General features: G+C 35.8%; 1 protein-coding gene and 1 pseudogene across 5 annotated transcripts in view; both read left to right on the top strand.

Moving 5' to 3' along the window:
- The window catches only part of LOC137487290 (trace amine-associated receptor 13c-like), a 111775-nt gene extending 92852 nt beyond the window's left edge, over positions 1–18923 (top strand). Inside the window, exon 5 of one of the 5 annotated variants that reach the window (XR_012386550.1) lies at positions 15431–18923. The gene's annotated coding sequence lies outside the window, so the exon portion shown is untranslated. Of the gene's footprint in view, positions 1–15025 lie in introns of all 5 variants that reach the window. The other 4 variants (XR_012386551.1, XR_012386552.1, XR_012386553.1 and 1 more) reach the window with 4 other exon arrangements.
- Positions 18924–20754: 1831 nt separating this feature from the next.
- LOC141376339 (trace amine-associated receptor 13c-like) lies at positions 20755–24212 on the top strand (annotated as a pseudogene).
- Positions 24213–25015: the final 803 nt, after the last annotated feature.

Raw genomic sequence — 25015 nt, 5'->3', positions numbered from 1 at the left:
AGGTGAATGTCCAACCATGTGCTAGGGACCTCAAGCTAAAGCAAACTTAGGTTCTACAGCAGCACAATGATCTAAAGCACATCAGCAAATCTACTTCTGAACGGCAGAAAAAATGAAGACTTTGGAGTGGCCTAGTCAAACTCCTGATTTGAATTCAATTAAGATCCTGTGGCATGACCTTAAAAAGGCAGTTTGTGTTCTCAAACCCTCCAGTGTGGCTGAATTACAATAATTCTGCAAAGATGAGTCGGCCATAATTTATTTACAATGCTGTACCAGAATCATATCAAATCATTGCAAAAAGCTAGAGGTTAGTTGTTGCTGCTAAGGGTGAACCAACAAGTTATTATACGTAGGGGCAAACACTCTTTCACACAGTTCTATGTAGTTTTGTGTTTTGTGTTCCCTTAAAAATTAAACACCTTCATTTAACAACTGCATGTTGTGTCATTTTTGGCTAATATGTAAATTTGTTTGATGCTCTGAAACCTCAAAGAGTGACAAACATGCAACAAAATAAGAAATCCGTGTTTCTTAATATTTGCTGTTTGAGATATTCTGATGTGTGCAACCTTCCTTATTAATGTATACATATTAATGCTTAGGTGAAGTTTTTACATCGTGATTTTTATTTTTGTTTTTTTGAATTACTAAACCAGAACATTTGTTTTCAGGAAGAGTTGGATTATTTAAAAGTGTCAGGCTTTATGCAAGTATGTCTTAAGTCTGTGATGCAAATATTTTCCAATATTCAGCTTTTTATTATTTATAATTGTTTTTATTTTTTTACACATGTTGACAGAAGACACAGAAAGATACAGCACTATGTCTGTTTTACAATTTTTTCAATAACATATTGTTTTTTTGTAATTAGGAAAATATACAAATATAAGTATACCCTTTGCAGTTTTCAAATGTGCTTTCCTCATATATGGTAAAAAATTATAATGCTTCTTATTAAGCTTTTTTATTGTCATCACATAGTAATGTGCTAAACAGTGTATACATGATTGCTGGCCCCAGGTTTTTGAGTATGTGTAATCCTGAAAATAGAGCACATTTGTCTCCTTCATACACATTACTGGAATTGGATTAAGCCACAATGAACATTCATAACCCTCATAACAATTGATGGCAATTTGTTACTGCTATAGTGAAGGTCCAATGCTGGAAGCTTCATATTTATCAGGCCTTGCTTTTCTGCTTCTGATCACACTGCAGATTAGTTTTATTATAAAGCTGTGCACCTCTTCATATACTTGGTGGCCTCACCCACAAACACTGAAGAAAGCAGAGCACATCTCACACCAAATATTAAAGCTCTTCTCAACATGAGAATACAATGTAAGTGGGCAAACCTCAGAGTAAACAAACTTGAAAGTGAAGGCACCCTCATCTGATTACATGAGTACTTCCTTTCAGAGCATAGCACCAAGAGGCCAGGCTCTCCCAAGATTCAGTGATTAACTAAATTGCCTAATTGAAGAAACGAAACATATAGCACAAAATTATAATAGAGATAATTTGAAGATATTGTAATACTGTACAGGCCCCTAACCGTTTAAGACAACAAACTTGAATTAATTTTGCTATTATACATCATCAGAGTGGGCGGTAGATGGGCTGGTCAGTCTGATCCAGACACTATAAATGAATGGACAGAAAGGAGAGCAGAACAAACTCCTAACAGGAGGAGATTCACTCATGGCCTATGAGACAGAGGATCAGGAGACTCAATACTGCTTTCCTAACATCAACTCATCGTGTGTTAAGGAAAGACGCTCAAGTCATGGATATATAATATATTTGTTTGTGTCATTGCTGTCAGCATGGACTGTGTTTCTGAACCTGCTGGTGATCATCTCCATCTCTCACTTCAAGAAGCTTCACACTCCAACCAACATGATTATTCTCTCTCTGGCTGTAAATGATCTGCTTATTGGACTTGCCATGCCTATAGAGGCCTTCAGACTGGTTGACACCTGTTGGTACTTTGGAGAACTATTTTGTGGACTGTTTTTGATTGTTATGGCACTGCTTAGCTCAGCTTCTCTTAGTAATTTAGTTTTAATTGCTGTTGATCGTTATGTGGCTGTATGTCATTCTCTACTGTACCCACAGAAAATAACCATGACTAATGTTTTTGTAAGTATCTGCCTTTGCTGGTCATTTTCCTTAACATACTGCACTGTTTTTGTAGTCAACAACACATATTTGGACACATCAAGCAGAAAACGTGTGTGTTATGGAGAGTGCATCTTACATTTTAGTTTTACTTATGTCATTATTGATGAGATCTACTCTTTTCTGTTGCCTTGTGTTGTGATGATCACAGTATATTTGAGGATATTTTGTGTTGCTATCAAGCAAGTGAAGGTTATAAACTCTCTGATGAAGGGTGGTAAATGTGTAAAGGAAGGTTCAGTCAAGAGGAAATCTGAGCATAAAGCTGCTCTCACATTAGGGATTGTTGTGACTGTCTATCTGCTTTGCTATATTCCATATTATTTAATTTCTTTAACAGGGGTTTATTCTAAAACAATAACATATTTGTTGTGGACTTTGTATGTTAACTCTGGTCTGAATCCTCTTATTTATGCCTTATTTTACCGCTGGTTTAAAACATCAGTTAAACACATCTTAACTTTAAAAATATTGCAGCCAGCATCCTCGCTCTTGGATATTTTCACAGGCTAATTATTTATTATTATTTATTTATTTATTATCTAAAGGAAAGGAGTTTTAAGTAATTGAGGATCCTGGATGTGAAAACACTGGCCATGTATTTGTATAACTGTTATATTATTGTTTAGCAGTGCATCAGAAATTGAGGCACAACATGTAAGGCATTTTGGGTATTTTGTCTTTTAATTAAAGTTACTAAATATGTTGTTACGTAATTGAATAGGATAATGAATAAATAAACAAGCACTAACCATGACTAAACCCTGTTTCCTCATTTACACCTGGTGCTCAAGCATATGTACACTTTTGATCACTTTTCTAATGAGAGATTCTTTGTGGGTTTACATTTATGGCTAACTCTGATCTTTCAGTCTTTACTGCAACATAGGCCTCAAACAGTTTAAAATGAATATACATTGTTTATTCCATTTAAATAAATTTAACACATTTAAGTAAATTTAACATTAAGCATAATTAGATTCTTAATGAATAAAATCATTCTGCAAAGGATCAGGATTTGCAATTATGCAAAAAATACCAAGATCATCCAAAGCAGGCCCTGCATCTCTGTACATGTGCATTGCTTTAAGTGGAATAAATTATAATTTATTCAGAATAAATAATAAATTAGATCACAGTTTATTTTGATTTTACGTTTGTTGAATTTAGGTTGCATTGCATTTACATGCCAACTGATTCTCAGAAGATTTTTAGTAGACTGTTTGCTTAGAGTTAATGTAAGTTGACTTGTTCTTGTTGACAGAAATATTAAAATCATTCGTCTGTTGATGGCAGTATTAAGCAGACAGTCTATTAATACTCAAATGGACCATCAAAATAAAGTGTTACCATAAATTACAGCACATTGACTTTATAGGTTGACTTTATAAAATGTTCAAAAAACATAGACACTAATTCATGCTGATTAACAAGCTATGAGTGTCCAGTAAAAAAATAAAAGCAAATTGTGCAGCACTGATAGAATACATGCACTTTCTTTGGTGCATTTAATTATTGTTTAAATCCATTTGCTGATTTCAGTAGGTGGCAAAACAACCTAAATGAGACAAACAAGGATCAAAAACATGGAAAGGCAAGGCCTGAAATAATGCTTGCACTATATGCTCAAAGTAAAGAAAGACTCGGCGATGGATGAGAGAGAGAGAGAGAGAGAGAGAGAGAGAGATTTTGTGAGTGTGTGCATGCAAAAGTTTAGGCACCCCAGATAATGTTCATAATTGCAAGCCATAGCCTGTTGGCCTTTCAAATCCATTTGGATATATTTTATACACTAGGAAAAAAACAACATTTCAGTTCTGAAACATTTATTTAATCAACAAATGCAATGCAAATCAAGTCATAACAAAAACAGACAGGTGCAAAAACTTGGGCTCCCCAACAGAATAATGACATCAATCTTTTTGTAGAGTCACCTTTTTTTGTTGAAACAACAGCCTGTAGGCAGTTCTTATAGTCAAGATAAGTCCCTGAATTCTAGCTGAAGGTATTTTGGGTCATTCTTCCTTGCAAAATTTCTCCTGTTCAGTCAGGTTTGATAAGTGCCAAGCATGAACGTCCCTTTTTAAATCAATCCATAGATTTTTGATGATGTTCAAGTTTGAGACTGAGATGGCATTCTAGAACATTTTATCATGTCTGAGCACATATAACCCATTTAGTTGATCTGGCTGCTGAGTTGGAGGCTAACCTCCAGCCCAACCACCGAAGCTGCCTAGGAAAGCAAGTTTTGTAGTTAAGAAACATTTCTCCTCAGGCAGTGATCAGAAGTTTGGTGGATTTTCTGAATGTGGGATTTCCCGGTCTTGCAATCACTCGTTTCATCGGGAAAACATACTGCAGCAAGCTCCTTCAGAACCAGGGGAGCGGGTTCACCCCTCTGCGTTCAGTAGTGCTCAGCTCACAACGCACTCCAAAGTACCTGACCTCCTTGTTGCCGCTTGGTTGGCCCGTAACAACAGTTATCGTTGACTAAGGATTTTTGTCTGTTTGTTCTTCATCGTCCACTGCATCACTTCCTCTTTTTTTCACCTTTATTATTAATTTCGTAACTATTTGGCCGTTTAAAGAAAACTCTCACACTCAGCTGCGGTGAGATTTTTGCAACTGTACGCAGCGCAGCGGTGACAAAGAGGAGACAAAACAAGGGCAATCGCCATCAGCTGGACAGGAGTGGCAATTACAGCTACAAATTACAATAGATCACCCTCAGCATAATCCGTTAAAATGATGAATCACCTTCAAATTTTTCCGTCACAGCTGAAAAAATCAGACGGAAAATATTCGATTAACGCAACCTCTCATCACATCAAAGCTAATTTTCAGTCCATTGTTTTCATTTCTGGCTTATTTTCTCTGGAATTTGTCTACCATTTTTAAATTTATTATGAAAATGAAAATGATTTATTATGCATCATCAGAGTGGGCGGTAGATGGGTTGGTCAGTCTGATCCAGACACTGTATAAATGAAAGGACAGAAAGGAGAGCAGAACAAACTCCTAACAGGAGGAGACTCACTCATGGCCTACGAGACAGAGGATCAGGAGACTCAATACTGCTTTCCTGACATCAACTCATCGTGTGTGAAGGAAAATCGCTCCAAACATGAATACAATATCATGTATGTGTTCTTTTCATTGCTGTCAGCATGGACTGTGTTTCTGAACCTGCTGGTGATCATCTCCATCTCTCACTTCAAGAAGCTTCACACTCCAACCAACATGATTATTCTCTCTCTGGCAGTAAATGATCTGCTTCTTGGACTTATAGTGATGCCTGTTGATGCCGTCAAGTTGATTGAGACATGTTGGTATTTTGGAGACATTTTGTGTGACCTGTATATGATTATCATGGGACTTCTCCTCTCAGCATCTCTTAGTAATTTAATTTTAATTGCTGTTGATCGTTATGTGGCTATTTGTCACCCTTTATTGTACCCACAGAAAATAACAATGACTAGAACTTTAATTAGCATCTTTGTCTGCTGGTTTGTCTGCTTGACTAACAATATTGCTTTTCTAGTTAGTAGCAGACATTTTGACATTTTGCAAAAAACAAACATGTGCCATGGACAATGCACTTTGATTGTAAGTTTTTCATGGACTTTTACTGACCTCTTCCTTTCCTTCCTAGTACCCTGTACTCTGATTATAACTTTGTATTTGAGAATATTTTATGTTGCTTATCAGCAAGTAAAAGTTATCAATGCTATTATAAAGGGTGGTAAATGTGCAGTGGAGGGTTCAGTGAAGCGGAAATCTGAGCGCAAAGCTGCTCTCACATTAGGAATTGTTGTGACAGTTTATCTACTTTGCTATATTCCCTACTATATATTGTCTGTTATAGGGACCACAGTAATATCTTCCACGATGAAAATTCTGATTTGGTCTTTGTACATTAACTCCTGTCTAAATCCTCTGATCTATGCTTTATTTTATCGCTGGTTTAAAATATCAGTTAAATGCGTCTTAACTCTTAAAATATTAGAGCCAGCTTCCTCACTCTTAGATATTTTTAAAGATAATTCATGAATAGGGCTTTCTTTTTCTTTCTTTCTTTCTTTTTTCTTTCTTTCTTTCTTTCTTTCTTTCTTTCTTTCTTTCTTTCTTTCTTTCTTTATATATTTATCTAAAACATATGTTTATTCATTCATTATTTGATTTACATTTTGAAAAGGGCCAAGTTGAAACTAATCAAACTTGTATTTGTAAGGAATTTAATACTTGTGGTTTCTTCTGGACTCCATTTCCAAATGTCTTTTACATTGGGTACCAATAACTCACAAACATGTACATATTGTAGGCCCACACAAATTCTTTTTATTTACTTGTGTGAATATGTGTAAACTTAAATTGTAAACTTTTAGTTTTTAAATGTATTTTTGTAATATTATTTATTAATATGAAAATATGTATATGATTTATGCACAATATAGTCTTTTAGTGGATATATTATATGAGAGACTTGCTTTGTTTATCAAAAAAAGTGGATCTAATTGGATTTGCATTGCAAACATTAAAGTTAAAAAGGTATTACTTTTTATTTCATATATTAAGGTTTTATTTATGATACTCCCAAAATTATTCTGCATAAATCCACATATTTTAAACAAAATTCTGAGCAGAAATGACAAAAAAATGACAAAAAATATCAGCAGATTCCATCTGGCCCTTACAATTAGTCTGACTATTTTGCTATAATCTGACCTTTCGCCATGACCTGTGGATGCTATTGTTCAACCTAGCCTGTTTTTACCACACATGTAAATAAATTGCTCTTGGGTAATTTTTTTTCTGGGTCACACCAGCCTGTTTCAGAAATGCTTTGGCAAACACAGCTTCCATCAACTTTACTAATCAGTGGAACTGAGCATGTGGCCTCGTTTGCCTTCACCAGGAAGCTCTATTGAGGGGTATGTCAGAAAAACCTACAGCTCTGCCTGCATTACAGGGTTGGACCATTGTTCTACAGTGTTGCCTTTTTTTCTTTGTGTTATTTATTTTTTTATTGCTCATCTGCATCCGGCTTCACACTACACAACAGCTCATTGGTGGAGAGGAGTCAGATCAATAAAGCCAGTTAGTAGAAATCGAGATGGTTAGGAGGTTATGAGGGACAGAGGCCAGTGAGCAAAATTGTCTATGATGCTACAGACACACCCCTGGTTTACTGCTCCACCATGTCCTAGGTCCTCCATTACTTCACAGTCTACCATTGCTTTAATGTCCCATGGCCCTGGTCATCCATTATTTCACAGTTTATCATGAATTTATGTCCCAGATTATTATGACCATTGTTATGACCACCATTACAGTTTGCTGCTGCTTCACAAGCCTGGCCCTTGTACCTTCCCAGATCTAATCTGCAAGCCTTCTGTTTTAATGTTCATGAGCACCTGGAAGCCGCTTCTTCAAGAGTTGATTCTGTAAACTACAAGTGTCAAATCCAGTTCCTTGAGGGCCGCAGCTCTACACAGTGTAGCTTTAGCCCTCATTAAACACCTCTGGTTCTTCAGGTTTGTTTGAAGTCTAGAGGTAAGTCTGTTAAAGCAGGTTTGGAAGTAAACTATGCAGAGTTGCGGCCCTTTAGGAACTGCATTTGACACCTTTGCTGTGGGGAATTGGGTCCGCCATGACTCTGGACTCAATCATGCTCACCCACAGTACTGTCATTGTAAGCTAAGTTAACCAAGTACCTTGTCTGTATTAACTATGGACTATTTTGCCTGGTTTTTGATTTGCTGCCTGACCAGTGCCTATTACTGGATTGCTTTTTTGTCTCTACCTGGAAATCAATATTTGCAATTGTTTAACTACTCCTGGTACACTGACTTTGGTTCAGGGAGGAACAAACATAGATGTATACAGTATTTATACTCCTAATCTGTTATTATGATTGAATGTTTATTTTTTATTGAATTTAAGTCCATTGAAACTACGTTTATTGTGCAAACCCAATAACGAAAGGGAAGGGCCTATATAAGCAATGTTATATAACTCATTGACTCATTTTAAAATAATAAGGTTTTAGCTTGCAGCAGATAACCAGTGAAATACTTTTGATCAACTATTTTGTCATTGTAAAATAGCAACTTTTAATACCTCCTCTATTGCAAAACACATGAACAACACACTAATTTTAGTTTTACTTAAAAATACCCAACACCATGCACTACTTATCTCCTATTATCCTTGGTTAAAACATTCAAAATGATTTGTAAAGCTTTTACCAAATGTGTAGAATCAGCAATTTCATTCATCATTTCAGGGTGGAATTGATTGTTAATTAAACGCTGAATGAGATGATTGCACTTCAGCACTTGATTTATCAGGGGTCACCACAGTAGAATGAACCCATACACTCAGTCATTCACATACACTTATTCACTACAACTAAATTGGTGTATCAAAATCACCTATACAGCATGTATTTGGACTGTGGGGGAAATCGGAAAACCTGGAGAAAACCAACATGAACACGGGGGAAACATGCTAACTCAACAAAAAAGTGCCCCCTGGCCCAGCCGAGGTTCAAATTAGTGACCTTTTTGCTGTGAGGCAACAATGCTAACCACTAAGCAATGTTGCCACCTCCACAGAAATAACCACTATTAAAGCTTCCATGACTATCTGTATCTGCTAGTTTTGCTTATCAGATTATGTCACTGTCCCTTCAAACAGCAATTGACATTTTGACACTACATATAGAACAGATGTGTGTTATGGACAGTGTTCTCTAATGATACGTTTTGCATGGATAGTCACCAATGTGTACCATACTTTGCTGTTTCCTTGTGCTGTGATGATAACTTTATATTTGAGGTTTTTCTGTCATTTTTCTGTGTTGTACACCAGCAAGTGTAAGTTAAACTTTGATGAAGAATGGTAAATGTGTAATGGAAGGTTTAGTGAGGGGTGTAATGAATTCTTAACTCCTATTAATGATGTGAGAGATTAGCATTGTGCAGAGATTGAGTATCATTAAATAAAATGTGAATTTTAGTAAAAAAAAAAACATTCATATTGTATTCTGTTGTAAATTATATATTAGTTATTTTTTATATAGTTATTAGGTTATTTGTCAAACCTTTTCATCGAGTAGATGTAATTCTAATTCTAAAATGCATCAAAACAAAACATTATGCAACTGACCTCTGAGTAATGATCATCAGGGTATTCTCTCTATCCTTACCTCTCACTGAGAGTGTGTGTTTACTGTACCTGTGTTTCTGTTCACACCTTTAATGAATGGTCATGACTGTATTTAGCACAGGTGTTAACAACACTTCTACTCAATAACAAACCAAAAAGATAATGATTAGTCCTCAGAGTTTACTGGATTGAAACCAATTCTCAGCTGATTCATTACTGTATTTTAATGAGATTCTTGTCATTCTCATCATGTAAAAATTGACCTTTGGACATCTTTATGAGAGGTCCGTACAATTATTGTCAAACTACTAGGCCCATAGAGGAAAGCATTAGTGTAGTAGGTAGGTAAGTTTTTTTTTTTTTTTTTTTGGTTAAATGATAAAGCTGACTTAAATGACCAACATGTTCTGTCAAGCTGTTACGATTGCACTGCAGTGGTGTTTGTTTCCGTTGCAGGCATTGCAATCCATCAAGCAGAGAAGACTATAATTGCTAACACAGCAGATTCAAAGGAAATACATTGGCATCATCTGTTTAAGGAGAAAAAAAAAATCACTTCATCCAATGTTTTAGATAATAATATAGATTTACTGGGGTTTCATAACTATTGGCTTCTCATTGGACTTGTGTGTGTAAACATGATGTAAAAGAGGAAAGCATGGAAGATTGAGGGAGACTCAACGTTTCTAAATTCAAGACACATTTCTGTTCTATTTGCTTTTTTGATGTTTTACTGTGTATAAAACATTGCTATTTTCAAGACGGGGGTCCTCTTCTTCAGAAAAAATAAAATTCATCCTTTGTGCTAGTATACACATAACTTACAAACATTACAATCTGACTGCATTAATTAAAGCATCATAAGTAGAATTGCATCTTTTCATAATCTCTCTGTCTCTTTCTTAACCTAAAGTTAATATAGGCACTGGCTTATATCTCCTAATAAGATGTATTTTGGGCAGAAGACATAAAAATACATTACCATTCACATCTGGTGTGTATATTAGTCTCTATTGTCCACTTTGGACCACTTTTCTAATGTGGAAGGGTCTATGAGCAGGTGTACCAGTTTGTACAGGAATAGGGTTAAGGTTAGGACAGCATTTTCTTTTCTAATGCTAGTTTCTCAATAGTTGTTGTAAGGCCCTGGTATACTTCAAGCAAAACCAAATATAATTAAATAAATAAATAAATAACTGAAATGACAATTTCAAACAAAATCTGACTAAAACAAATTTCTTTTGAATTCACACTTTGAGGGGATTGCATTTTGACTCAAAACACCTTTAGGCTACCATTGGTATTCACAATCAGTGGATGTGCTCTGGAACTCTGCCTTCTTTGGCATGCATTTACTTCCACCCTGATTTGTTTCTCATTCCACAAAAAGTCAAGCAAAAGAGCTGGGTTTTACAGAGCAGATGTTTACAGAACTTTTTTTCTTTTACTGTCGCCATTGTTGTTGTGTTAGAAGTAGACCGTTGGACACAAACATGAACAGTTTTGCCTTCGCGGGTGTGTATATTTTTGAAAACAGTATACCGTCACTTAACTACTGTACAATTTTTTTGTTATCAAATCTAAAATGAAGTTCACTTTTCCATTTCACTTCAAGTATTCACCTTATTCTTCGCATATGAGCGGGCGCAGAATTTAGAATCTTTTTGGCTCGAGACATCTGGTCTCATGTACTTTCATTCATTTTGCTTGATGTTGCAAACTATTTTTTTCTTATTATATTATTCTATTTTGTCTGAATAGTCAGGCAAACACTTGTTTGTAGAGCAAATAGTTTGACCGTTTTCTGCTGTTTATTTTTCATAGCCATTTCACCAACTGAATCCGAAGTTCTAAAACAATCAAAAAATGAGTCCACTTCCACATTGAAGAATAAGGTCAATACAGGGGCCTGTAACCAGAGGAAAAACTTGCAAAAGAAAAGTCAAAGAGATCAAGTAAAGCAAAAGTTGTTCTGATTTTTAGAAAACGGGACTAAGGCCTTTTATAGCCGTCTCTGAAGTCACTTGTAGTTTTGTTTTTCTTTCGGACTCTGGACTCTGACACACACACACACACACACACACACACACACGCACACACACGCACACACACACACTCATCTGCACTGGTCACTTTATGCAGACACACCATACTACCTCCCAATATGACACTGTCACTTTATCACAATTATCATGTTTACAAGTCTTTTTGCACTATACTGTTCTTTATCTGCAAAACTCTGGTTTACTTTGCACTCATTTGCTATATGCCCTTAATGTCACTGTATTGTTTACAATTTTATTACCTATGTATATTTTTTTAGACCACATTTTGTGTACAATGTATATACTGTAAATTTTCTTTTTCTTAAACTCTACTATTTTTTATATAGTTTTTTTATATTAATGTTAAGCACCTTGGATCTGAGAGTAACCATTTTTCGATTCTCTATATGTCTTGTACATGTGGCTGAATTGACAATAAAGCTGACTTTGACTTTGTTTGCAGCAGCAATTTATCAATTGTCAATAGCGTTAAAAAAGCAGTTATCTCATTAACTTTATTTTTGCCTCTGTGTCCTTAAATCTGTTCCTGTCATTGAAAAAAAAAAAACATTATTTGAAAGTAGTTCACTTGCAGTTTCAACCTTTTATCAAGTATCAAATCTTCATGCATACAAATCAGGAGAGGCACCATTTTCAATCTTCAGTTTTAAAACTTCGTAATGAGCTCTGCCCTTCCAGTGTTGGCCTAGTTAGGACTTCCTGGGGGCAAGTTGAATGTTGCCCATGCCAGGCCAAAACAAATTAGCCAGCATATTGCCATTGAGCAAACTCTCAACAGTCCTGCGCTCACAACCGAACTGGCTAGCCAATGCTAGGCTTTATGGGATTAATATGAGCTGTCTACTAGTGTGGGCTACTCATGGAACTTGCAGTGAGTTGTTTATGGCATGTCTACCAGTGTGTTGAAATGTTTAAGATTTACTAGCATGGACTGTGTTTCTGAACCTGCTGGTGATCATCTCCATCTCCCACTTCAAAAAGCTTCACACTTTAACCAACATGATTATTCTCTCTTTGGCTGTAAATGATCTGCTTCTTTGGACCCATTGTGATGCCTGTGGAGGCCATCAAACTAATAGAGACATGCTGGTATTTTAAAGACTCTTGCTGTGACCTGTTTATGATAATCATGGGACTTCTCATGTCAGCATCTCTTTGTAATTGAATTTTAATAGCTGTTAATCATTATGTAGCTGTGACACCCTTTACTGTACCCTAAGAAAATAACCATCACTAAGAGTTTAACAAGCATCTGTCCGGGTTGGTTTTTCTGTACAAGTTACAATATTGAGTTTTTAATTAGTGGAAGAAATTTTAAAACCATCACAGCAACAGATGTGTGTTATGAAAATTGCTTTTAGGAACAGGTTATTCATGGATATTCAGTGACTTGTTCTTTTCATTTCGGTTGCCTTGTACCCTAATTCTAATATTGTATTTGAGAATATTTTATATTGTGCATGAACAAGTGAAGGAACTCTCTGATGAAGGGTGGTAAATGTGTAACAGAGGGTTCAGTGAAGAGGAAATCTGAGAGTAAAGCTGCTTTGGCATTAGGAATAATTGTGACAGTTTATTTGCTTTGCTATATTCCATTTCATATATTTTACATGTTATCTATAACTGGGACTACATTAATTTCTTCTACCACAATGACATTTCAATTATAGACTTTATTTGTGAACTCAAGTCTGAATCCACTTGTCAATGCCTTTTTTTACAGTTGGTTTAAAATATCAGTCAAACACATCTTAACTTGTAGCATATTTGCTGTTAAAGCATAAAAATCTAATGGTAGCTTAAATACACATAACAACATGTGTTGACCTTACTTAAAGGCCACGATTAGGCCTGAGTTCAGTTTGTAATTTATATATATAATACTGTATATCAGGGATGTCCAAACTCGGTCCTGGAGGGCCGGTGTCCTGCACAGTATAGCTCCAACTTGCTTCAACACACCTGCCAGGAAGTTTCTAGTATGTCTAGTAAGAGCTTGATTAGCTGATTCAGGTGTGTTTAATTGGGGTTGGAACTAAAATATGTTGAAACACCGGCCCTCCAGGACTGAGTTTGGAAACCCCTGCTAAGATCAGTCAATGCACATTTCTTTCAGTTTACCTTCTCATAGTTATATTTGAGCCTGGGACTCGGCTGAAGCCTTGGTTTTGAAACAGATTTTACAATGTTTCCATTAGTTATTGGTAGTTAATGTATTTGCTAACACGCACTAATAATCAATACTTATACAGCAGTTATTAATCAAAATTCAACCTATTCTAAGGCATTATTAAAATCAGTCAGTAAATGCATTAACTAACAGTAATGGAGACGTATTGTAAAGTGTTATATATATATATATATATATATATATATATATATATATATATATATATATATATATATATATATATATATATATATATATTATTGTTGTTGTTGTTTTCAATAAAGGGTTACACAAAGTCACATGACAATCAACAATCATAATTAAATCTATAGTGCTCAGAGATACAAAGAGGAGCAGTCTAACAACAAATACAAAACAACTTACAGACAGTATTTCCAAAGTACCACCATGTCTCAGTTTGTATGAGACAAAATAAAGCCAACATGAGACAGAGAGAGAATAATCATGTTGGTTGGAGTGTAAAACTTTATGAAGTGAGAGATGGAGTTGATCACCAGCAGGTTCAGAAAAACGGTCCGTGCAGACAGCAATAGGAAAAACATGTATATGAACGCGCTAGTAATTAGTAAGATAATCTATTAAGGGCCTAGTAAGTGATATTCGAAGAACCAAAATGTAAAGTGGATTAGATGAATAACTACAACACACTTGTATGCAATTAGCAGTAAGGGGTTTATAATCTCCTGTAGGGAAGGGGACTTAAAAATATATTACAAAAGTTTCTGGTATTTATTGCGATAATAATATCAATGATGAGAATTTATATGTATACACTACGAGATAAAAATCCTTCATCTTTAGATAAAATTTTCATATTTTATTTTATTATTTAGATACAGTGTTCAACATAAACGAGTACACACCCATTTAAAAGTACACATTTTTATGCATGTCTAATCATAATTATGGTGCATTTAAACAAATCAGTTTTATTAAACAGTTATATCAGTTAAAGGTACAGTAGGAGATCCGGGTACATGCTAACTTTAGCAAAATGGCATTGAAAAATCACATCCTTCCCCGACGTCCAAAGCCATGCTTCCAGAAGTCATGAACGCACACTGAATAGATGACCATAGACAACTTTATAAACTTAGCCCATGTCAGACATACATGAAAATCATACTTCAAATGCAGATGTGAACCGAGATCGTGATCTTTGTTGTTCTTTGAGCTTGGGCTTGTCACAGTTAACAAATTTGTTGGTTCAGTTCGTATCATGGTGCTGTGGTCTTGGTTTTTGGTTTGATTCAGTTTACATTGTAAGGTGCTTCTTTTGTTACACTTCAATATCATTTAGAAATACGTACATTAGCATAAATTACATAGCCTTATAACCTCTACAGTATTTTAAAGTTATTCTCAAGGTCATACATAGAGTTTTTATTTAGTTTTAATTAAATATATATTTCAGGATCAGGAGACCTAATACTGCTTTCCTGCCATTGACTCATCGTATCAAGGAAAAATTCTTCAGACCTGAATACTATACCATGGATGGGATTTTTTTTTTTCATTGCTGTGGGCATGGACTGTGTTTTTGAACCTGCATCCACCATAAAGAGATTATTATTAGTTTATTTTTTTTCACATCAGAGTGGGTGGCAAATGGGTTGGTCAGTTTGATCCAGACACTGTATAAATGAAAGGACAGAAAGGAGAGTAGAACAAACTCTTAACAGGAGGAGACTCACTCATGGCCTATGAGACAGAGGATCAGGAAAATCAATACTGCTTTCCTGACATCAACTCATCATGTTTAAAGGAGAAACGCTCCAGTCATGGATATAACATCATATATTTGTGTGTGTCATTACAGTCAGCATGGACTGTGTTTCTGAACCTGCTGGTGATCATCTCCATCTCTCACTTCAAGAAGCTTCACACTCCAACCAACATGATTATTCTCTCTCTGGCTGTGGCTGATCTGCTTCTTGGAGTTGTCATGCCTGTAGAGGCCATCAGACTGATCGAGATGTGTTGGTACTTTGGGGACATTTTCTGTGGACTTTATTTATTATTTATTTCTTTTCTTATCTCAGCATCTCTTAGTAATTTAATTTTAATTGCTGTTGATCGTTACATGGCTGTGTGTCACCCTCTACAGTACCCACAGAAAATAACCATCTCTAAAACACTGATGAGTATCTGTCTGAGCTGGGTTTATTCCACAGTCTATAATTCTACACTTGTAATTAGTAATGGACATTTTGACACTTCACCCAGAACAGATGTGTGTTATGGACAGTGTTCATTTGATATGAGTTTTAGTTGGATAGCTGTTGATATGTTCATGTCTTTAATATTCCCTTGTATGCTCATCATCACTTTATATTTGAGGATTTTCTATGTTGTTCATAAGCAAGTGATGGTTATAAACTCTCTGATGAAGGGTGGTAAATGTGTAGTGAGGGGTTCAGTGAAAAGGAAATCTGAGAGTAAAGCTGCTCTGATTTTAGGAATCATTGTCTCAGTTTATCTGCTTTGCTATATTCCGTACTGTATCTGTTCTTTGACTGTAAAGTCATCCACAGCTATACATAGTTTAATATGGGCTGTGTATTCTAACTCAGGTCTGAATCCTCTGATTTATGCTTTATTTTACCCCTGGTTTAAAAAGACAGCTAAACTCATATTAACACTTAAAATATTTCAGCCAGCATCCTCTCTGGTCAATATTTTTACACAACATCAATTATAATAACCCACAAAGCTGTCACTATTAAAGGTAAATATGATAATCTTTCATTTATATTGCTAATTTTCTCTACTGATGTTGTTATATGGTTTGAAGCTCATTTTAAAGTGTATATTTTATGTTTAAGGAACTTCTGTACTGCTATAAATATAAATAGGATATGTGAATAATTCAATTAGATTTGAAGCTATGAATGTCTTGCTCTTTTCTTTAATATTTCTATATGCCATTGCAGTTATATTTATAATATCTATTTCTACCATAAAACCTGTGTTTAAAACTGTTTGGATTGTTGGTGTACAAATATTGCTAACAAAACCACATGCTCATTGATAACCAAATTAACACTTGCTGTCTTCAAATCACATATGTGTTGAAATGAAGTCTTTTTCCTCATTGCCACTTCACCCTGTTTATCAAAGCTTTTTGCCTCATCAAAAAAATGTTTAGTTTTTGATCATGTAAGTAGTTTTGTTATGTGATGAGGTCAGTGGTCTAACCCAACAAAAGAGCTCCAGGTGAAAAAAAAGGAGAGCTGACAACAGCAATAGACAAGAAGACCAGCCCTCAGAGACCTTATGATGCTGTTCTGCTTAAATGTATGCATCAGTTGCCTATCAAAAGCTGCCTCTTGCTTTTAAAATGTTTTTTTTTCTTGTCATTTTTATTATTATTTCTGTTTTTGATTAAGCTTAGTTTGTGTTTGTCACTTAATAAATTGCCAAAAAAAAAAAAAAAGAAATCATGTCTGAAGATCAGTAATGCTGACAAGAGGATGCATTCTCTGACTTATCAATAATTAAAATGCATTACCTCTATATCAACTGTAAAATAAAGCATAGGTCTATAGTTAATGTAGACATGATTTAACTTTAAATGTCATCCAGATATCAGGAAATTTGATACACTGTCACCACAATTCACTTTCACAAAGCAATGCCCCAGTCATTTAGGTTTGTGCTTCACAAACCCACCATTAAAAAAATATAAACTAAACTACATCTAAACCTGATTCAGAACACAGCTTTGTGTTTTTCAATCCACCAAAAGACTTTTCATGGGTAATGTTTAATCAGTGTCATGCAACATGCATTATTCCACCTCCTAAAACAATCATTATGAGGTAACACTTTACAATAAGGTTCATTAGTTAATGCATTTACTAACATGAACTAATCATAACCAACACGTGTACAACATTTATTAATCATAGTTGAACATTTACTAATGCATTATTAACATCCAAGTCCATGCTTGTTAAAATTAGTTAATGCACCATGAGTTAACATGAACTAACAATGAAGTACTGTAGTTTCATTAACTAACGTTAACTAACATGAACAAATACCGTAGTAAATGTATTGTTCATTGTTTGTTCATGTTAGTAAATGCATTAATTAACATTAACTAAAGAAGGTTATTGTAAAGTGTGACCCATAATGAACAGCCATATTACTCAGAAATGAATTTACAGGGCGTTGCATCACATACAGGTGGTGTTTGACCTATTCCATGGCCTTTGGGGAAGTCCACTTATTAATTTTTTTTTATATATAACAGGGTGAGGGCATCCTGTAACACACTTACATGATATAAACAAGATATTTAAATCTAAAACACATCCATATTGTTGTAACTGCATTGTTACAATGTAGTCTAAATGATCACAACACTTCAGAGATAGTTTTGGTTTACTTTCTTGCTAAAAAGCACTTGTTTTTTTCCGAACACTTTGACCCTTGAAAATAAGTTTTTATGGATGTATTTTTACATGCCCAAACAACATAACACTGCTGTCTAATTTTACCTGCAGTGCTTCTGTGAGAGAAATATATTCATTTATATAATATCAACACATATGGTTACTTAACATTAATACAACCCCAAATCAGGCCGTACTCACACTAGGTACAGTTGCCGCAAACCGGGCCAAAGCATGCTTGTCCCCCCTCCCGTCTCCCCCGACGGCCCGCGCTCACACCACAAACGGGCTTAGGCACGCTTACGTCATCGCTGCTGGGCTGTTCAGTAAGAAGCGCTCTCTCACTCAGCAGCACAGTGGAGATTTCTCTAGTTATATCCTTTCAGTCCTTTGTTATGCATTGACATGCCGTCAAATATTTCACCAAACAGTCCTTAGGGATGCGGGGACACGAAGTCAGATATTTCGCCGAACAGATCCGCCACTTTTGGAGCTCATAAACAATCATAAAGCCCTCGTGCTGCAGGAATGAGGAGGTCTGCTGAAGGCGCGCAGCTGTCGTGAAGTGAGGAGTTTGCGACTTTAATAAACGACGGCAGTTTGCGTTCACTGAACAGTAAGAATGATTAATAAATCCACATAAAAAGGTCCCTAAAAAGTCACGTCTTGCTGTCAGTTTCGGGCTTTGGTGCGTTTTGCACTCACACACAAGCGTACCGCGCCAAAGCCCAAGTGAACCGCGCTCAGGCACACATCTTCCAACTGGGCCAGGGCCGGCCAAGTGAACTGTGCGTGAGCCCGATTCAGCGCACTCACACTTCTCAAACGATCAAGGAAACAGGCCTGGGCACGGTACGGATGGCATAGTGTGAGTAGGCCCTCAGAGAAGGTAGAGATAGTCATAAGGAAAAAGAGAAAGTGCTAAATTTTGACATTAGACAATATGAACAAAAACTGTTTCATGTTTTGTCAGTCCAACTTCATTTCGATTTGTAATATACATCTTTTGGTGTCTTTCAGACCTGCATAACATTACGAAATAAAAGTTGTGACAGGATCGATTTAGGGCTAGTAATCAGGTAAATTGGTTAAATAATGACGTGATTTGAAACCGGTGATGTCAACATGTGATTGTAATTATAATTTGGTACAAAAGCAGCATCCAAAAAAAAGGTTTAATACATTAGGAGCAAAGATGGGCTGAAGATTGTCAGCTTGCCAACAAATGTGTGACAAAACTATGGAAATGTATATAAAAAAAAATTCTTAAATAAAAATAGGAAGACATTTGGATATTTCACCTACAACAGTGAATAAAATAATTATATTATTCAAGGAATCTGGAGGAATTGCAGTGCGTTACTAGCAACAAGTCCAAAAACAGGGTCTGTCATGGTATGGGGTTGTGTCAGTGCCCTTGGCAAAGGTAACTTGCACTTCTGCGATGGCACCATAAATGCTAAAAGTACATCGAGATTTTGGAGAACAATAGGCTGCCTTTTCCATATTTCTGCACACATTACAATGTGCTGGCTGTGGTGCAAGAGGATACAGGTACTTGTTTGGCCTGCCTGCAGTCCTGACCTGTCTCAAATAGAGAATGTGTGGCGGAACAGGTGCCAGTGAAGACTGTTTGCATGAATATTTGGACAAAATTACACATGAAACACTTCATCACTTGGTGTCTTCAAAATCCCTAAACACAAGTGTTGTGAAAAGGAATGACAACATCACAAAGTGGTAAATGCTTTACTTTAAAAAAAAAAAGTGTTGCAAAATTTCCAACATTGGAATACTTGTTTATTAAAAAAAAATCATTAGGAGCACATTAAACGATGTTTGTTTCATTGTCTGCAATGAAATTCAAGTCAAAGTCAATTTAGAAATCACCATTTTTTCATTTTCATTTCATTTCAGCATTTTCCCTACTTTCTATTTTTTTTATTATTATTATTTGGGGTAGTCTATATATCAATATCACTTGAGTAGCATTGTAATATGGCTGTATATCAACAGTGGTGAGAGGCTGAGTGTTTTAATGTTCCAACAGTAATGATATACATCCATATTGTACTGTAAAGAGTGTTATATTACGTTTATACAACAATTTAATGGCATAATCGTGCATATAAGAAAACCAAACACGTCTAAAAATCCTTTTGTAAGAGGAACTACTCATGAAGCTTTTCTGTGTGTGCACTTGAGCCCTTGAAGATGTGTGAGTGTTTGTGATCCTCAGTAGGTGCGGGAAATTTTATGTCAAACAGAAAAGTGTATAGCCTATAATGTTGTAAAAGGCTGTAACAAAAGTCCTATATAAAAATATCTGTGTGTACACTGCAGAGGACAACATCCAATCACATTACTTTTCCCGTGTTGTTTAAAAATAGATTGGTTAGTAAAACATGCAAAATGAGAATCTGAAAGGAATATTCTAAAAGAAACTAAATATAAACACCTTAATCATATCATTGCCTTACTCAGATTGAGACAAATAATTTATTTACATCTGCTGTAGCGTATTTGCATGGAGTGATCTAATTAGCAAGCCCCTGTTTAATAGTTCAAAGTTTGAAGCGTTGATACTGACATGATAAAAACAAAAAAATATATATTAATTTCAATAATCTGCGGGCAGTTTCATTCGCTTAACCAACCTTTGTGAGTAAGGCTGCCATTTTGTTCAGTTTAACAATCATGTGATTTGTGCAGTGCAACTAGTCAATGTCAATTAAAAAGCGTCATGGCAGAGCAATGTCAACCAGTTGAACCCCTGTGCAACCTCTATTGCGCAGAGCCATGTTACCCTGAGAAAGTGTGTATGATAACTGCAGCTTTTGATTAATTGCAATCTAATTAATCTCCCAGCTTGGGAATTAACCACAACATACAATACACCACTTACAATTCCTTCTGGTATCAAACATCAGACCTCTGATCTTTGGGTCACAACTGCCACTAAAAAGAAGTTGAACAACAACAATTTAGCACCAGAGCCACACAAATAAAACATTTGTAGCAGCTAATTGAAGCAGTGACCACCATACCAGAGGTCAGTTTTATTCCAAATGTGCCCTAATTTCATATGGAAATACAAAACCATAACAAGTCAGTGAAGAAAACATGTCAAAAACTTAACTCATTTTTGAGTTGAATCTTACTTTTGAGCAGTAAAAAACCCTAACCTGAACTAAAGAAATTGACTGGATTTTAGGTTAGCGTTCAGCAAACCAACAGGAGAAACTTAAAAAAAATAAAAAACATTTTGATAGATTACATCAGAGTGGGCGGTAGATGGGTTGGTCAGTCTATTCCAGACTCTGTATAAATAAAAGGACAGAAAGGAGAGCAGAACAAACTCCTAACAGGAGGAGACTCACTCATGGCCTACGAGACAGAGGATCAGGAGACTCAATACTGCTTTCCTGACATCAACTCATCATGTGTCAAGGAACAACGCTTAAGAAATAGATTTAAAATAACATATTTGCTGGTGTCATTGCTGTCAGCATGGACTGTGTTTCTGAACCTGCTGGTGATCATCTCCATCTCTCACTTCAAGAAGCTTCACACTCCAACCAACATGATTATTCTCTCTCTGGCTGTAACTGATCTGCTCATTGGATTCATCATGCCTATAGAGGCCATCAGACTAAATGACAAGTGTTGGTACTTTGGACAAATATTCTGTGGACTCTATTTATTATTTGTGTCATTACTCCTCTCAACATCTCTTGGTAATTTGGTTTTAATTGCTGTTGATCGTTATGTGGCTGTGTGTCACCCTTTACTGTACCCACAGAAAATAACCACGGCTAAAATGTTAATGAGTATCTGTCTGAACTGGATTTGCATATCAGCTTATAACACTACCCTTGTAGTTAATAATGGACATTTTGACACTTCACACAGAATAGATGAGTGTCACGGGGAATGTTTATTCATGATAAGTTTTAGTTGGATAGTCATTGATCTGTGCATTTCTTTAATTTTTCCTTGCACTCTGATCATGGTGTTATATTTGAGGATTTTCTATGTCGTTCATCAGCAAGTGAAGGTTATAAACTCTCTGATGAAGGGTGATAAGTGTGTAACAGAGGGTTCAGTGAAAAAGAAATCTGAAATTAAAGCTGCTCTGACATTAGGAGTTATGGTGTCAGTTTATCTGCTTTGCTATATCCCGTACTATATCTGCTCTCTAACTGTAACCTCTTCCACAACTCTAAATGTTTTGATTTGGACCTTGCATGCTAACTCAGGTCTGAATCCTCTAGTTTATGCTTTATTTTATCGCTGGTTTAAAAAGACAGCTAAACTCATTTTAAATTTGAAAATATTTCTGCCAGCATCCTCTCTGATCAATATTTTTTCACAACATGAATGATCAATACTTGCAAAGCTGTCACAAATAAAGGCAGATAAAACAGTTTTTAGTTTTTATTTGTAGTTTTCACTGCTCATGTTATATCGCACATACTGTAGTATAAAGTAACATGCATAAAAAGATGCTTAAGTAACTTATAATGTACTGCTGCAAATGCAAAAAGAAAGATATGTGACTGACAGCAATATGCACTGCACAGTAATATCTGTGTGAATAGAGTATGGGTGGTTTTCTGTGCAGTTCACCTTGTTGTACTTAATATTTCACAAGCAACAAACATTGCTACCTTTTTTTTAAACATGAAATTGACACTTGCTCTTTCTGCATCTCAAGAACAAATGACGGAGTGTTAAAATAAAGCTCTACCACCACACATAAGTGTAATTCTCCTCATAGCCACCCTAGACCTGCTCATCTGTGCTGTACAATATATCTCATCAAAAATATGTATCATTGAAGTTTTTGTGATGAGTTGTGTGTCTGAAAGTGATGTGATCAGAATAAGTTCAGTGGTGTGAGTGACACACCTATCTCCAGCCCAACAGAAGAGCTCCAGAGGGAAAAAAGGAGAGCTGACAACAGTGAAGCATTAGAGGAGCAGGCCGCAGACACCTAATGATCCTGTTCTGCTTATATTTATGCATCAGCTGTCTATGAAGGGCTGCTTCTTGCTTTCATTGTGTTATTTGTATTTTACCTTTGTTTATTTTTAAAATTACACTGTGTTACTGTTTATCATTCAGTGGTTCCAGTCTCCTTAACCGAAATATGAACTTTGTTACAGTAATGCTGATTAAACAGTTTTACGTTTCAAAACAGAGGAAAGAAGTTTGCAAACAACATAACAGTTTGTTTGTGGTTGCTCCGATATGTTATTAGCCAAGATTTAATTAACTGATAAAATGCACACAGACAGAGCATAAGCGACAAAAGCACACAAACAGTTGGAATTAGATTTTACTTGAAATTTACTGTTTTTGTTTAGTACCTATAGATGTCAGGTTCCATAATCGATCATCATTTAAATTAACAGTGAATCGATTGATTAATTGTGAACCATAATAATGTGAGATGTTTACCTAAGTTACTAATTGCTACTTGACTTGGCATGATTTGTAAATGATACTCAAAATGCAAGCATAAACCAAGGAAAATGTTTTAAAGAAAAGGCATGTGAGATTACAAAGAAAAGCAATAATTGATTATTTCATACCATCATTCTTTCATATTTCTTCAGCTTAGTCCTTTTATTCATCAGGGGTTGCCACAGTGGAATGAACCGCCAACTTTACCAGCAAATGTTTTATACAGTAATATCCCTTCCTGTTGCAACCCAGTACTGGAAAACATCCATACACACTCATTTCCACACATACACTACGGCCAATTTACTCTGTCTAATTCACTTGTACCGCAAGTCTTTGGATTATAGGGAAACCGGAGCACCCGGAAGAAACCCACGACTACACGGGGAGAACATGCAAACTCCACACAGAAATGCTAACTGACCCAGCCGGGACTCGAACGAGCAATCTTGCCATGAGGTGACAGTGCTAACCACTGAGCCACTGTGTCACCCAATACCATCTTTTAAAGATTAAATGCAATCCCTAATATTTAAAAGCGCCATCTCAGATTTACACACAATGGTGCATGTGTGCAACCATGAGAGGACACGGAAGAAGGGTTAAAAGTCTAAATTGCAGTTTGTTTCTCATGTCTACTGCTTAAGCTCTGTTCAAACTAGGGCTGACAAGTTTTTTTTACATACTGGTAGAGATGTACAGCTCAAATGACACCTGAATTTGCTTCTTCAAACAATTAAAAAAATATTATTTGTTTTTAAGCTGGAGTGCTTTTTTTGGCTGGCACAGAAATCATCCTTTTTTATGCCAATCCTTTTGTCATGTCTGGAAAGACAGACAACCTAGCATTCTCCCACTCAAATCCACAATTCTTCTTGTGCAGCTCGCAGCACTTTATCCTGTGCTGACTGCCTCAACAACCTGATTCCCAAGCTTTCACTCAGAATTTTCTTTACGCATCTCTCCAGAGTCCCATTCATGCCATACTTCTCTTTTAGCCTGACAAGTTGCACATCATTCCTTTTACTTTAATTTTCAAGCACTTGGACATGATCCCATAACATTTTTACCATTTTCTTTCTGTCCTCTATGCATGTTTTATCCCTTCAGTCACACCTTCCAGTTGATCAATTCATCCCTCCACCTTTTCCATTTTAACCTGTAGGCCGTTTATTGAGTACTTTAATTCCATCAATGTCTCTTTAAGGTTGATTATATCTGCAGCCACTTCAGGAGTTTTGTTAATTTAGTCATTTAGAGTTTGCTGTATGTGCACTTGAAACGTTGAAGATGTGTGTGTCTGTGATCCTCTACTGACTCGGTAGGTGCAAGAAATTTAATGTCAAACAGACAAGTGTATGGCCTATAATGTTGCAAAAGGCTGTGAAAAAAATCACGCGAAAATATGTCAGTTTCTACGGTTCTAAGAGGACAACAATCACATTACTTTTCCAATTTTGGGTAAAAAAGATTGGCTAATAAAATATGTAACACATAAAATGAGAATCTGAAAGGAATATTCTAAAAGCAACTCA

Source organism: Danio rerio, chromosome 10 (assembly GCF_049306965.1).
Source record: "Danio rerio strain Tuebingen ecotype United States chromosome 10, GRCz12tu, whole genome shotgun sequence".
Classification (NCBI taxonomy): domain Eukaryota; kingdom Metazoa; phylum Chordata; class Actinopteri; order Cypriniformes; family Danionidae; genus Danio; species Danio rerio.
The sequence above is the reverse complement of the archived record's forward strand: the minus strand, read 5'-3'. Positions and strand labels throughout refer to the sequence as shown.